Raw genomic sequence first — 16002 nt, 5'->3', positions numbered from 1 at the left:
GTTTGCCAAATCAATTTGAATGGAAGAATGACTGGGATTATGTCATACTAGGGCAATGGAAGGTCACAAGAAGTCCAAAATGGGGCAATTTTTGGAGTTGATTTCATTTTCTTGTGAAAGTTTATAAAAAGCTTAAAACTGGGGCAATGGCCGGTGAAGTGATTTTTTATGATTCAATAAGTTGATTCGATCACAAAAATCCAAATTCCCTCAAATAAGAAGGAGAATGATCTTAAGTTATACCATCAAGAACAACTTCCACATTGGCTCAAAAAAGTCTTTGTGTGCTTCGTACCAAGTAAATTCATCACATATGAGGGTGTTCACAAAAACAAAAAAAAATCAATGAAAAAATAGCAAAGAAAAAATAAAATAAAAGAGTGCTAGGTTGAAAACCCACGTTAGAAACCTAGGAAAAGGAGAGATGTTCTAAGTCGAAGACCTACAAAAGGGGGCTTAGAGTCATAATAAAATGAGAGAATTCTCGACATATGACTACATAAGGTATTCTGGGCAAAAAATAGTGAAATACATCAACACCCCTAGTTGAAGACTTGCTAGTACATATCCTCAATCACCCAAATTGGGGCAACTTTTTGGAGAATCTAAGTTGTAGCCTCCTAAAGGAAGACAAGAGTTTATCACAGGCACACCAAGGCAAATTTTGCTGTTACAAAAAACAACAACAATTTCGAGAGAAATTCTATGCAAGCATACACTAGGGCAGTATAGTTGGGTTTAGTCATTGTCCTCAAGATCATACCGGAGCAGTTTATGAATCACCTGAAGAGAAAGACATTTTCGAATAAACTGGGGCAAATTTTGATGAAAGAAAACAATGATATCAATCAACATCAAGCAACAAGGGTGACTCCAGTCGAGTCTACAAATGTTGATGTTTTGTCCCAAAAAATAAAAATAAACCATAAGTGATACATTAGAATATTGGTGCATGTGTCTTACTTATCATTCTATAACATTCAAACAAAACATATAGTACTCATATCATACATGGCATAATACATTACAGCATAACAACATCTATCAATGCATAGTCACGTTCATGCATTAATCATTATAGCATAAAAAAACAAAACATTGCATAATCATTCCTTGCAAATAACCAAGCACTTAAACATGCATCTCTACATTATTCTTCCAATAAGCACAAAAAACAAACAAAACATTGTATTGCATATAACCATGCATTCAAACATATATCTCTACATTATTCTTCAAAAAAGCAAAAAAAAACAAAACAAAAAATTGCATTGCATATAACCAAACATTTAAATATGTATCTCTACATTATTCTTCCAATAATCATAAAAAAAACAAAACATTACATAATCATTCATTGCATTGCATTCAAACATACATCTCTGCATTGCCCCTCTAATAAACATAAACAAACGAACCAAACATTGCATATCACATAACCATACATCTCAACATGCATTTATACATCATGTCTGCATAAACAATCAGTGCAGAATCTTCTATTCCGCAAGTGAATTTTATAGCCTCACCACGATTCCTTATGGCAACACAAGTGCCTCAGCAAATTTCTGATTTCTTATGGCAGCACGGGTGCCTCAGCAAATCCATGATTCCTTATGGCACCATGGTTGCCTAAGCAAATCACTGATTCGTTATAGCAGCATGGGTGCCTTAGCAAATCCCTGATTTCTTATGGCAGCATGGGTGCGTCAGCAAATCCCTGATTTATTATGGCAGCACGGGTGCCTCAGCAAATCCCTGATTCGTTATGGCAGCATGGGTGCCTCAGCAAATCCCTGAATCCTTATGGCAGCACGGCTGCCTCAGCAAATCCCTAATTCTTTATGGCAGCACACGTGCCTCAACAAATCCCTGATTCCTTATGGATGCACGAGTGCATAAGCAAATCCCTGAATCCTTATGTCAGCATGAGTGCCTCAACAAATCCTTGATTCCTTATGGCAGCATTGGGTGCCTCAACAAATCCCTGATTTCTTATGGCAGCACGGGTGCCTCAGTAAATCCCTGATTTCTTATGGCAGCACGAGTGCCTCAACAAATCTCTGATTTGTTATAGTAGCACGGGTGCCTTAGCAAATCCCGGATTGGTTATGGCAGCATGCGTGCCTCAGCAAATCCCTGATTTATTATGACAGCACGAGTGCCTCATCAAATCCCTGATTTGTTTTGGCAGCACGTGTGCCTCAACAAATCTCTGATTCCTTATGGCAGCACGAGTGCCTTAGCAAATCCCTGATTCCTTAAGGCAGCACACGTGCCTCAACAAATTCCTAATTCCTTATGTATGCACGGGTGCCTCACCAAATCCTTGATTCCTTATGGCAGCACGAGGGCCTCAGCAAATCCCTGATTCTTTATGGCAACATGGGTGCCTCAACAAATCCCTAATTCTTTATGGCAACGCGGGAACTGCCTCACCAACCTCTAATTCATCACGACAAGTGCGGGAACTGCCTCAACAAATTCCTGGTTCATCACGACATGTGTGGGAACTGCCTCAACAAATTCCTAGTTCATTATGGCAAGATGTGGGTGCCTCGACAAATTCATGGTCCATCAGTAGAGCATCGATATAAGATTCCTAAATCTAAGTGATTAGGTTAATGAAAATTCAAAAATAATAATAAACATGTTATGTTAAGGTTCCTAAATCTAAATGATTAGGTTAACCAAAATTCAAAAATAATAACAAACATGTTATGTTAAGGTTCCTAAATCTAAATGATTAGGTTAACCAAATTTTAAATTTAACATAACAGAATTCCCAAAAAACTGATTTTTCAAAAATAAATAAAAATGCAATAAAAGATAGCTTATTGTAACTCATACATTTGTCCCTAAAAACAATTAATAAAGTGGTTTTATTTTATTTATTTTAATCCTTTAGAAATTATAATAATAAACTAATAAAAATAATTAAAACTATTTTTATGGATTTTTTATAATTATTTACGAATTTATTAAAATAGTTAAATAAATATGTTTGGCATATTCTCATACACTTCCGTTTGAATTCTAAAAAGATAATATATAATACTAAAATGAATTGGTCAAATCAGTTTTAGTTAGCTTCCTAGAATCAAGTAATCTAGTTTAACAAAGTTGAAAAATTAACTAACATAATTTTAGGAATGTGGATGAATAATTTTTACTATAAATAGAGGTATTGGGATTAATAAAAAATGACACTGGAAAATACTAGAGACATCGTAAACACAAAATGCATTGAAATTACTTTGTGAGAAGTTGTTTGGAAACATGTGAGTGCATAATAATCTAGTGTGTGCAAACCCACATTTAGCATTGTGAGCCTTGTTTCTGTCCAATATCAGCCAACAGTTATGCATACTTTTGGCCTTCAGAGTTGACTTTCACGTTACCCAATCTAGTGTTGATACGTCCAGCACTTCAAGTGTGTCGCACCGCAATGAATCCTTACCCATGAAGGAGGGGTAGATCTCGTGCAGTTGAGCGCATGCTAGTCTCCGTGCACCCTCATCCTCTAGCTAACCGTATACAACCACGTGGACTCTCCCTTCGTGCATCTAGCACTAGCCATTGTGAGCATGACATGTCAGCAACCTTAGTTGGTCTCTTTCACACAGGATTATAGCTCTCACATGTTTGTTTTTTTCTTTTTTGGCATAATGTTTATATTTATATATTATAAAACCAACATCATTTAGCAAATAAAAATGTAATCTTTTTTTTATAATATCAAACAGAGATTCAATCACAAAAATAAAAAATAAATAATTTTTTTATATGGAATAAATAATTAACAAAATGATCATTTTTAGCAACTAGTTAACAAACTTTTTTTTAATGGATAACAAAGTGGTAACAAAATACTTTTTAGGTGACAATAAACTAACAATTTTTTTTAAATTAAATGAATATTATCATTGACCATAATTAATTAATAATTAAAATTTTATTTAACAAAATGTTATTTGCATTCAAACTTTCCATACATACAATAACTATCTATCAATATTTAAAAATCCTTCTAATGAAATAATTTTAGGAATTAATCGCTGGAGAGAAGGTCGCCTTGGAGGCTTCTTTCTTCTCAAATCATCTTCAAAAAGTCGCACTACGCCTCTTCTTTTCACTCGATTAATTCTCAAAATCCAAAATTAACATTTTCAATTAAATTAACAATTAAGTAAAATACTTTATATAAATAAACACCCAAAATAAATATTTTTTACAAGAAATAAAATTTGTCAACCACATAAAGGATGGAGGGACGGTCACCCTAGGGGCTTCTTTCTTCTCAACTCATCCTTCGGACGGTCGCGCTATGCCGCTTATATCCTTAATTAAAATACTCAATCAACAAACATTTTTCTACTAAAGAACTACGTAACCTTGATTTTCTATCTAAAAGAGGAATACGTAGGACCAATGTTCATCTTGTCAGGCACAAAAATAAAAATAAATAGATTTTTTATTTTAATAATTAATTAAATAACAAAATAAATATAAAAATATAATAAAGTCATGTAATTTAATGAGAGGTACCGCATAAGGCGGGCGGGTAGGGTGTTATAAATTTCCTACCTTGTATCTGACTCCTGAATCTGGATATCAAAAATCCAAAGCCCAATGTGATTGGACTTAGAAGATTTTTCTACATTTTTAACTGTAAAATGTAGTGGTGACTCTAATAAAGTCGTGCAGCCGAAAATCAGGGTGCGACACCTTGTTTGATGGAATGCATTTATCCAATGAGTTCTGAAATTTTAAAGATATCGCCTTGGTGATATCTCTCCCTTAAATCATCCCAGATTTCTTGTGCACTTTCCATTCATAAAATGCTTTGCACAATGGATGGTTCTATTGATTGACTAAGCCATGACACAACTAGATTATTGCATCTTTTCCAAACAACATACATTTGGTCATGTAGAGGTGGTTTAGGCAGAGTTCCATTGACAAATTCCATCTTATTTTTGGGTTCTAAAGCCATGGTCATTGCCCTTGACCATGGAGGATAGTTTTCTTCATTCAGTAATGAAGATACAATAACAGCCCCTGGGTTTTCACTCAGGTTCATGTAATAAGGACTTGTAGGGTCAAGAGTTAGGTTTATGAGTTGATTGGCCATTAAAGGGGTTGCAAATTTATGAAGTAAAGAATGCAAGGATTTGGTGAAGAATAGAAACTGAATTACTTACAAAAGAAAAGGAAGCAGGAAGTGAAATGCAGAAATTGCGCTATATGAGTCTTCTTCTCAAGATGAATTTCTTTTGATGCCATGCGAAAGTTGATGAAGTATGGCCAGAAAATATTGAATATGAAAGGGATACACAAGCAGCATCAATAGAAATGCATAAGAAAATGAAAGAGAGAAATTTTGAATTCAATGAATAAACCTCTTGTATATTGATTTGTTAATTGATAATTATGATTACATAAGGAAGCTAATATATACACTAACTAAACTTGGCTAAACAGAAACAAGAAAGGAAGAAAAGTAAAGAAGATTACTACAAACAGAAATAAACTAACTTAACATAAAACAAAATTTTGAAAAAGTTTCTAAAAGGGGTAAGTTTCAGGTATTTGTTTGCAGAGTTGTTGTGGAAGTGTTGATGCTTCTTGGGCTTTGATGTGGGCTGGATGGACCTTCAATATTTTTAATACACCCCCTCAAACTTGCCATGTGAATGTCAACAATGCCTAGTTTGGAGATAATGTGCTAAAAAGGTGAAGGTGAAAGAAATTTTGTGACAATGTTAGCCAATTGGAGTGAACTATGGATGGGAAGAAGATGAATGGTGTTGTTTGTCAACTTTTCACGAACCACATGACAATCCACATCAATGTGCTTTGTTCTTTAATGAAAGTCAGGATTTGCAGCTATATACAAAGTTGAATTATTGTCGCAAAATATGATTACTGGTTTAGGGTGAGGAATGCCTAAGTCTCGAAACAAAAAATGTAGACTGGATGAACCTTCCATATTTTTAACACAAGGTTACCAACAAAAAGATGTTGGATAGTGGATACATTAAAACTGAGAATAATTATACTGGTCGAATAGCTTTTTCATTTGCAAAAACTTTTTCTTTATACTCGTTTTAAGATTGTCAATTATTAAGTACCTGTGACAATATTTTGATATCACTATATGAAAAGAGAAAACGACTCAAGTAAAAAATTCACTAGACTCCACTGTGGTACGGTTATGTTTCCATCATAGGTTGTTTTTCCCATCATTATGATTTTGTTAATAAAATCAAACACAATGTTAGGTAAATTTGGCTATTTGTAAAAAAAAATATCTACTTCTAGCTCTTTTCAAATATGGAGTCTATCAGGCAGAAACACAAACTTATGAAATCAAGCGCACTAACCTGTTGTGCATTGAGCAAATTTGAATGGGCAGATCAACAGTGCTATTCAGAATGAAACAATTACAAATAACAGTCTAATATAGACAACCTACAAATAAAGAGAAGGTTTAAAATTGTATGCATTGATAAGGATAAGGTTGGCATCTTAGAATCTGGTAGGCCCAATACAATGTTAATATCTCGATAGTTCAATGGAGTCATTGAACCTTCAACACAAAAACAATTTTGATGTTTGTGTAAAAAATTCACTAGTTCTAAGCACATATATCATCAAAGTGATGTGGAGTCCACAATTCATTCACATAGTTTAACTTCTCTCCAATATTAGAGAGTCTCAAATACAATGAGGAATTTTTTAAATATTTTATTAAAAAGTAACTTAAATGATATGTTAAAGGTGTTTTTATCACGTGTCACAATTCTATCCGGTACTAGAGAGGATCTCATCCTCAATCATGAGCCAAAACTAGGGATAACCATATGGGCTTGGCCCGACGGGCTAGGTTGGGTTGGGGATTTGAGCCCTTTTAGCAATAAGGGTCGGGTCAGACCGACCCATATTTTGGCAAGCCAAAGGCGGGATGGGCCAGACTAGTCCGTATTGTCACCCCTAACCTTGAGTCTTCGTGTTTATCTAAGAATTTATGTAAAAGAGAAATACATGTTTATGGTGAGTAGATAAAGTATGTACTTTTGTTCAACTACACTAGTTGCTGTCAAGAGTTGAGATGTATTATCATCACTTTTGTTATGGACATTTTTTAATATTAGATGTGCCACATATTTATTACCATGCTTAGTAAATTCTAGTATTAGAATTTCAATCCGACTTTTATAAATGCATATCCTTTTTGTCTAATAGGAACACTGTACTAGAGAGATAGATCATGTTCATCTCACACATATATTTCCATTAAAGTTCCATTTTCATCAAGGCATGTGGACCCATCAAGTTGGAGATGATTGTTTGTGGTACCTCTTCAAACCAAGAATCAAGAATGTAATTATTATTTAAATACATTAAATTTTATCAACACTAATGTACCTATGAAAATTTCATCAACCGAGGATCAAGAATATAATTATCATTTATTGGTTCTAATGATAATGTAGATGATGATGAAGATTTGAAAGACGTTGATGATGATAATGATAGAAAAGTGGAGGCATTTTCTTCCAACAGACTATCTAATGCTTAAAACTCAGGAGTTAGAAGTTTTATTATGGACAAGGAGTCTAGAAGTTTAAGATTATGTTGACTTGTTGTTTTGAACTTACAAGTTTTAAACTAAGACGATATGTTATTGTGAGATTGTAGACTTTTCTTTTTGATTTTTTGTTTTAAAAGACATTTATGAGGCGTGATGCTTCTTTATTTTTGAAATTGTGTTTGAGTTTGTTATAAATGTATGTTTTGGAAGAAAAACGGGTCAGTCAGTCCAACCAAATATGAGTTGGGCTGACATTTTGAGGTCTTTTAGCATTAAGGACCGAACTAGACCAACCCATATTTTAGCGGACCAAAGGCGGGCTGGGCTAAGCTGGCTCGTATTGCCATTCCTAGCCGAAACCCAAATATGTATCATCTTCACTTTGTTTTTAGACAACTTGGTATGTATCTCCTACAAACGTTGAGGAGAGCACCTAGTAATAAATTCAGTTTACAAATTAGATATAAATGATTAAATATTCAACATGTAAGATACAAAAAATTTAAAATAGTAAAATTGAATTCGTTATCTTTTAGTAATGCAAGATTGTTATGCTTTTACAATCAGTCATGAAATTTGAGAATATTGGAATTCACTATCTTTTAGTAATGACATATCAAAGATTGGAATGGGTATAAGATATCAATGGAAATTACCTACCCATTATGTCTAAATCTAATCAAAAGTTATTACCTATTTAAAAAAACATAATAACATAATAACATAAAATAATTTTTTTATATTATGTGATAGGATTTGAATGACTCGAGACATTATTTTTTTTAGAACAAATTATCTTTATTTATTAGATATAAGAAGTTAGGATTGGGATGTTATGGCAGTGGCAAATCTTGAACAAAATTTTAGAGGGTGTAATAATATTTAATTACAATTAATTAAATAAATAGAATTTTTTTTAAATTTAAATGGCTATCAATACCAAAAATAAAATGTTGTCATTGACATATTAACTTAATCTTATTGCTCATTGTATATATATATATATATATATATATATTATCAATGCATACATAATCTCTTTCATCAAGTGTAAAATCATTATGAAATCATATTATTATGAGCAGCCATCAACATCTAAACATGTAAGGGAACTTGATTCATTATATATAATTTTTTGAATGACTACACAAGTTGCACAATATTTATTTATCTAGCCACAAATTAAAGAAATATATGAGCTCCCACTAGTATCTCGATAAAGACATCATTTGGGTGTAGGTAAAAAAAGTATATATGTTCCAAAAAGTTTGTATTTCTATGTGTCACATTTTATAAGTTGAAAGTTTAATAATGAAATATCTTTTTGGCCAAACGTACTAAGTGATACATGAAATATCACATTGTAGGACAACAAATATGTTTCAGTAGAGTAAAAAGTAAAAAAATATTTTAAGAAAAAAAAATCCAAGGGGATAGCTGCCCCCACCTCTACATTTAGATAGGTTAATATTCCTACTTTTAATTAGACTCTTCTAACCCTAACAATTAAATTATATTTTTTATATTAATATTACATATGTATAATAATATTACTTATATTAAAATTGTATAATATGAACATATTACATAATATAATTAAATAGGCCGGCCTGTTAGGCTTAATAGGCCTTTTGGATGGCCTACAGCCTGGCCTATTTAACTAAATAGGCTTTTCAAAAAGCCTGTGTCTGGCCTGTTTACGAAGAAAGCCTGGCCTGGCCTGGCCTGTTATAGGCCAGGTAATAGGCCCCTGGTAGGCGGCCTGGCCTGTTTCCACCCTTACCCACCTGTCCCTTCCATGCTCCGCCCCTAGTTATGGCGCATGCAAGCTCTTTGATAATGATGTAATTATGTTATTAGTTTATATTTTTTCATGAGGGCATATACTCAGTCTCATAATATATGTCACTTCATGTACTATTAATTATAATTGTCAGAAAATACTAATAATTAAACTTTTAACTTCAATATATAATTTTTAACCAAATATATAATTCATGATATATGAAATGATATAATTTGTGGGTTTAGGGTTTACGGAATTGAAATTGAAATTCAGTTCTAACCCTCCATTAGAATTATACCGCAAAAATTATTTTATATTCAAAATACATAAATATTATCATGAGTGAATGTTTCAAATGATACAGGCTTTACAATAAATAAAAAATTCTAGGTCCAATCTCTCCTATAAAAAACACCCTGTGAGAGCTAGCGTTGCCATATTGTGTATGTTTCAGGCTTTAACAGAATTACTTACATTGGATATGGTCTTGAAAACGTAAAAATATTAAAATTTTATTATGAAACAATTATTAGAATGATTTAAATAAAACTTTGACTAATATCACTTTTTAAAAAAAACTTAAAATGACATCCCATAATGTTTAGATAGTTATTGATATGAAAGAAAAGAAACAACTAGGTGTTAAGAACCAAGTACTCAAAGTATCAACAAACAACATATTTATGAGCTCTTTGGGAATAGTCTCGATTACAATTATATCTGAAGAAGAAATAACTCCTGTTTTACAAGGAATGGTGCATAGAAATTTCACTTCCTCTTAAGTTTTCGACAGTCTTACTTCTCACCCTAGTTGAAGCATGTCTCTGATGGATAAAGTGATGGCTGCACACAGATGATGACTAGGCAAGAATCCATCAATCAAACCAATTTCATCACAAAAATCCATATAGCCAGACTTTTTTTAACCCTCTCTCCCATTCCAGACAATGTCAATGATCCATCACTAGTTATAAGTTTTGAAGAAAAAAATGCTTGTAATAGATGTTTTAAAACTACAATCTCTCATTAATTATGTTCGTTAAATAGTTCAACAACAAAATTGTGAAGGGAGATCCCATGTCCCTATTTGTGTCCCAATTAGTGTATCACACCAATTAAAATGTATCATTAAATTAAATATAAAAATTATAAATAAATAGTTATATTACTTAGTGTCCTTTGATTGGATAGGGACAGGAAGGAACACAGTTTTTTGGGATAGGTGATTTGAGTTTCAAAATTGTCAGGGCGGCCAATTATTATCTACTAAACAAAGCTACTCACGAATCATAGACAATTGATTATTTTTGTACTTACAGGGGTATAAATGTCATCTCATTATATTTTAAGGATAACAATGTCAAATCATATTAAAAAAATTTCACTTATTTTGAGTACATTTGTCTTTCATTAATAGAGATGATCTTAACTCTTTTCAAATTGGGTCAAATTTCAATTTACTGTGCTAATTCTGTTATATTATCAAATTTTACTATCATCACAATATATCATACCTTATTATCTCATTTACTATATAAATATAATTGTTAAAAAAAATAAAAAAATTGAATTTCCAATGGAAAGGGTCTGGTTCTTTTTATCAAAGAATAATATTAAATTAATATTATTGTAATATTCGTACATAAACTTGCTATTAAATATTAAAGTTCAATCACATAAACACATAATCAAGGTCTTGGTTAAATTTTCGTTAAACAACGTCTTGGATTCGAGTCTTGTGGATGGAAAAATACTCGTTGGGAGAGTTAACCTCATATACCTGTAGATGTTCCTGACTCGGACAGAATTACTTCTAGTGCGAGGATACATGTGGGAAACCAAAAAAAAATGACAAAATGATTTGGTGGCAAATGCTTAAAGTTAAAGTTGTGAATTTATTTAGGTTAAAGATTTCATCCTTACATGTTGCATTTTTGGAATCAAACCCATCTTCCTTATGGCCTAAATGTTATTGAAAAGGTTAATATGCCGGTAGATTTTATGGGTAAATTAGCATCTCATTCTCATAAAGAGTTTAAGACTTGAAATTTAGTCCCATTTGATTGCCAATCTTATATTGATTTAGACCTTTCTTTGCTTTCTTAGCTTTTGTTTCTTGTTTCCATTGTACAAAAAAAAAGACACTCATATGCCTTACATAAAAAGATATATGATATCCCAACCACTAAGAGCTATTCTTCTTGATTATTGATATATATATATCAAAAATTTTAAAATGATATATTGAGAAGTTGTGTTGGCCTAATAAGAATTCTAAGTTAGAAATAAAAATTGGATTATTTAATAGTCGTGTTGTTCATAAACGATTTCTCAGTTACAGTTGAAAAAATTGATACTCGGAAATTATGTTGTCTCATCATGACTTCTGAATGTAATTTAAAAATGAGTTTTAGAAGTTGTGTTAACCCAACATAAATTACTAGTTTAGTTAAAACAAAATCAATACATTAATTGATTCTATCAATAAAAAAATGATAAATAAAAAAACATACTTAGACGCAGTGCAACTTCCACCGTAAAATAGGATGTAATGTAATTTGGTTGAACCCGTGGCTACAGATGGCAAAATGGCAGCCTGACCGTTTAGCCCGCTCCCATAAATGTCTGCAAAAATTTAAGCGGGCGTGGGCATGCCCGCATTGTTTAACGGAAAAAATTGAATGCATTGCCCGTTTTAAAACGGCCTAGCGGGCTTGCGGGCGGCCTGCGGACATTGTTGAATAATTAAAAAAATTTAAAAATTCATATAATAAATGAAATTAAATTAAATAAAGTAGTTGAAGATTAAAAATTAACAAATATTTTATCTGAAGTTTAACGAATCACATTAGATTATAATTTTTTTAGAGATTAAAAATCACATTACATCATAACTAATTTAAAATTTTCTTACTTTTTCCTTAAATTATGTTTATAGGCTGCCCGCGGGCTGCCCAATGGAAATGTCCGCAAACTTGACGTATAAAACTGGTTGAGCGAAATAGGCAAATGGACAAAATTTGTATGTCTTGTCCATACAAAAAATATGGGTTATGCGGGCGCGCCTACGTGCAATGCCCGTTTTGCCATCTCTACCCGTAGCTTAGCGTAATTTCTTCATCAAAATATCATCATTTAAAATGTTGTAAAACATGCAGATAGCTAAATGCTTTAGAAATATATTTTTTATATTATAAACATAATATTATAGTTGAAAAATAGGCATTCAATAAAATTTTAGTAAATTACTGTGATATTCTTTGAGTTTTAGTGAAATTACACAAACAACTTTTTTTTTGTACCTACACACTACTCCTAATATATGTAAATAATTACAGAGAGTACTCCTACGTGAGGGGTAAGTGTGATCGTTTTAAGCAAAAAAAAAATGATAAAGGTAATTAAGTTATACAAAATACGGTAGATTGTGGAGACAAATTCAAATAATATCAAAGTTAATGTCTATTCATTATTTTTGTTCAATACAGACTGTATCAATAATCTAAGGAGGTGTTTAAATCACTCTTATACTATATTATACCGAACCAAAAATAATAAAGATGTATTAACTCTTATGCTATTTGGATTTGTTTCTATAAAATGTCATACTTTATTTAACTTAATTACATTTATCATTTTTTTTGCTTAAGAATTTACATTTACCTTTTTTCCAGGGATAGTGTTGTTACCGTAGCTCGCAACAATTCTGAATGACACGAAATAATTGTTACTCGTTAAGTCACGACCAGGTCGCTCTCTTTAAGACGTTTCGTGGTACTGCTAAAATTGTGCAAGCAGACTATTAACCACAGTGTTCCTAGGATAAAATAGTTCAGTTCTCTATTACACAATTTCTTACTGTAATATAATAATCACTCTCAAATACACTCACAATATAGCTATCAGTGCCAATTCTCGAATTCCCATAGTATGGCTAACCGTGTCAATTATTTTTCCAAAATACTGACTACCAATGTTAGTTCTCGAAATTATCACTTTGCCTGCCTATACAAATTCTCAAGTGTCATGGAAAGAAAGAGGGATAAAGTTGTCGGAAATGCGTCAGCAGAATATAAGGGTGGAGAAAGAGAGGTTGAGAGGTAAACGCCTCCAACTTGGTGCAAATTATAATGAGGGAATAATGCCTCTATTTATAGAGTGAGGCCTCCAACAGCTCTTTCACCAATGACTATATTACTAATGACTCCATTACAACGACTCTATTACTAACAGTTCTATCATAATGATCAGGATCTCCTCCAACGGCTCTTTCCTTGTTGCATGTGTGTGTTGACTTGGTTAACACACGATCCAAGCCCAAAAGATCCAAAAAATTAAATTAATAAATTAATAAATATTTTATTAAAAAGAATGATGACCCGCAACTTAAGGCTTATAAAGTCTTCCAACTTCCTTTCTCCAAGCAAAGTAGCACTAGTGAGTTTTTTCATTTCAATTCAAAACATCATTATTTTCTACAAATTCCAACAATCCCCCACTTGAAATTAAAAACGATTTCCAGGAATTTATGTGGTCTCAATAAGATTGTGCATAAACAAATGTGACATGCGACTTGAACCTTTGTATAGTAAATAAGATCCAGATTTTACGAGAGTGACTCGTAGTCTTGAACTCTATCTCCAACATCAAACCACACACAACCTTTTCAAATGTGTATTATGTAGAGCTTGTGCGTTAAAAGTCATGCACGTCTATCCCAGTATAGTGAACGCTCTAGAAATATATGCCCCAAAATTTCATAGGAAGTGGCCCCCACTTCCACATTCACATAGGTGCGTCTATCAAAAGTACTCCTGTAGCCTAGGTACTCCACTCCAATTAGAGTATAAATCTCATTAAGAGTTTAACTCATCCTTACATATGTTGTAGGAATCATGCTTCTCATAATTTCATGGCATGTTCATTCTCATATCACTTCACGACTTGTTATTACCCATTGAACCTATTTCTTGGGATCTTCAGTCAGTTAGGTCGGGTTACCATCATGAGTGATTCTCATTCTAAGGGCAATAGTCCCGCACTATGAGAAGCATTATGGACTTTCTCTCTAGCTAGTCCTTTGGTCAAAGGATCTGAAAGTTATTCTCAATGCGTATATGATCCACTGTAACAACTCATGTAGAGAGCAACTCTCTAATAGTATTGTGCATACAACGAATTTGTCTTTTATTACTGTTAATAGAAGCGGTTCTCAATTTTTGCAATGACCGTGGTACTATCACAATGGATTAACATAGTTGGAATAGATTTTCCCCATAGGGGAATCTTTGCAAGCAAGCTTCTCAGCCAACTTGCTTCATCACTAGCTATTGCTAGTGTTATCATCTCAGCTTCCATAGTGGGTTGAGCCAAAATAGTCTGTTTCTTTAACTTTCAAGAAACAACCCCACTAGCTATGCTAAATATATAGCCACTGGTTGCTTTAGAATCATCTAAAAGAGTGTTCAACATCGCTGAATCCTTCTAGGATAGCTGGAAACCTTTGGTAATATAATCCACGGTTCATTATTTTCTTAAGGTATCTCATTACCCTTTCTATAGCATGTCAATGCTCCATACTAGGTCTACTGGTAAACATGCGTAATAATCCAACAATATAGGCAATGTCGGGTCTAGTGCAATCAGTGGCAAACCGAAGGATGCCAATGATGCTAGCATACTCAGCTTGCCTTACACCTTCACCAATGTTCTTAAAATGTTTTACACGTGGATCATATGGTGTGCTAGCAGGTTTACGGTCAAAGTATTTATATTTCTTTAAGATCTTTTCCACATAGTGAGATTAATCCATATAAATTCCTTCTTTTGACCAAGTAATTTTTATACCAAGGATTATACTTGCCTCTTCAAGGTCTTTCATATCAAATTTGTTACACACTAATGATTTCATATTATTCACAACATGAATGTTGGAACCAAATATGAGTAGGTTGTCTGCATAGAAACATATGATAGTGCAAATCTCATTTTCTGATTTGTAATAAATGTACATGTCACTTTCATTCATGATAGGGAAAATCACAAGTGCACGATTATGTCGTCAAGTAATAAAATATCGATCCCACGAGGACTAGAAAAATCCTTTAATTATAACAATTAATTTATACTTAACTCAAATAAGGAATAAAATTGAATTTAGAACAATTGACAAGAATAATTATGAAAATAATCAAAAGGGATTGAAATCTAATTTAGGAAGAGTTCCCATGATAAGGGTTACCGTCTTTACACTTGCAAATCCTTGTTTTGCTCCTTTTCATGAACTTTAAGTTGTGAAGGTGAATTGCTCTTTGATATGTGTCATCCTATCTCGAGCTCCGACACGTGTATTCAATTGAAGTTGCACCTACTCTTGTGGTACGATTATCAATCAAATCATTTACTTGGATCTTTCTATACAATCACTTCATAGCAACCCAAGGTGAATTCTAGAAACCCCCGAGAATCCTAATACTACTCTCGTGAATTAGGATTCTAGTCTGAATAACTGAATGGTCGGATAGTTGGGTTCACCTCTCGGTCCTTCCCCAATGTATCTAAGAGGTGTAATTTGTTGGTCAGATAACTCACACGAATAAAACTCAGTTCAGTTTAATGA

The sequence above is a fragment of the Lupinus angustifolius genome, chromosome LG13 (assembly GCF_001865875.1).
Source record: "Lupinus angustifolius cultivar Tanjil chromosome LG13, LupAngTanjil_v1.0, whole genome shotgun sequence".
Lineage (NCBI taxonomy): Eukaryota > Viridiplantae > Streptophyta > Magnoliopsida > Fabales > Fabaceae > Lupinus > Lupinus angustifolius.
The sequence above is the reverse complement of the archived record's forward strand: the minus strand, read 5'-3'. Positions refer to the sequence as shown.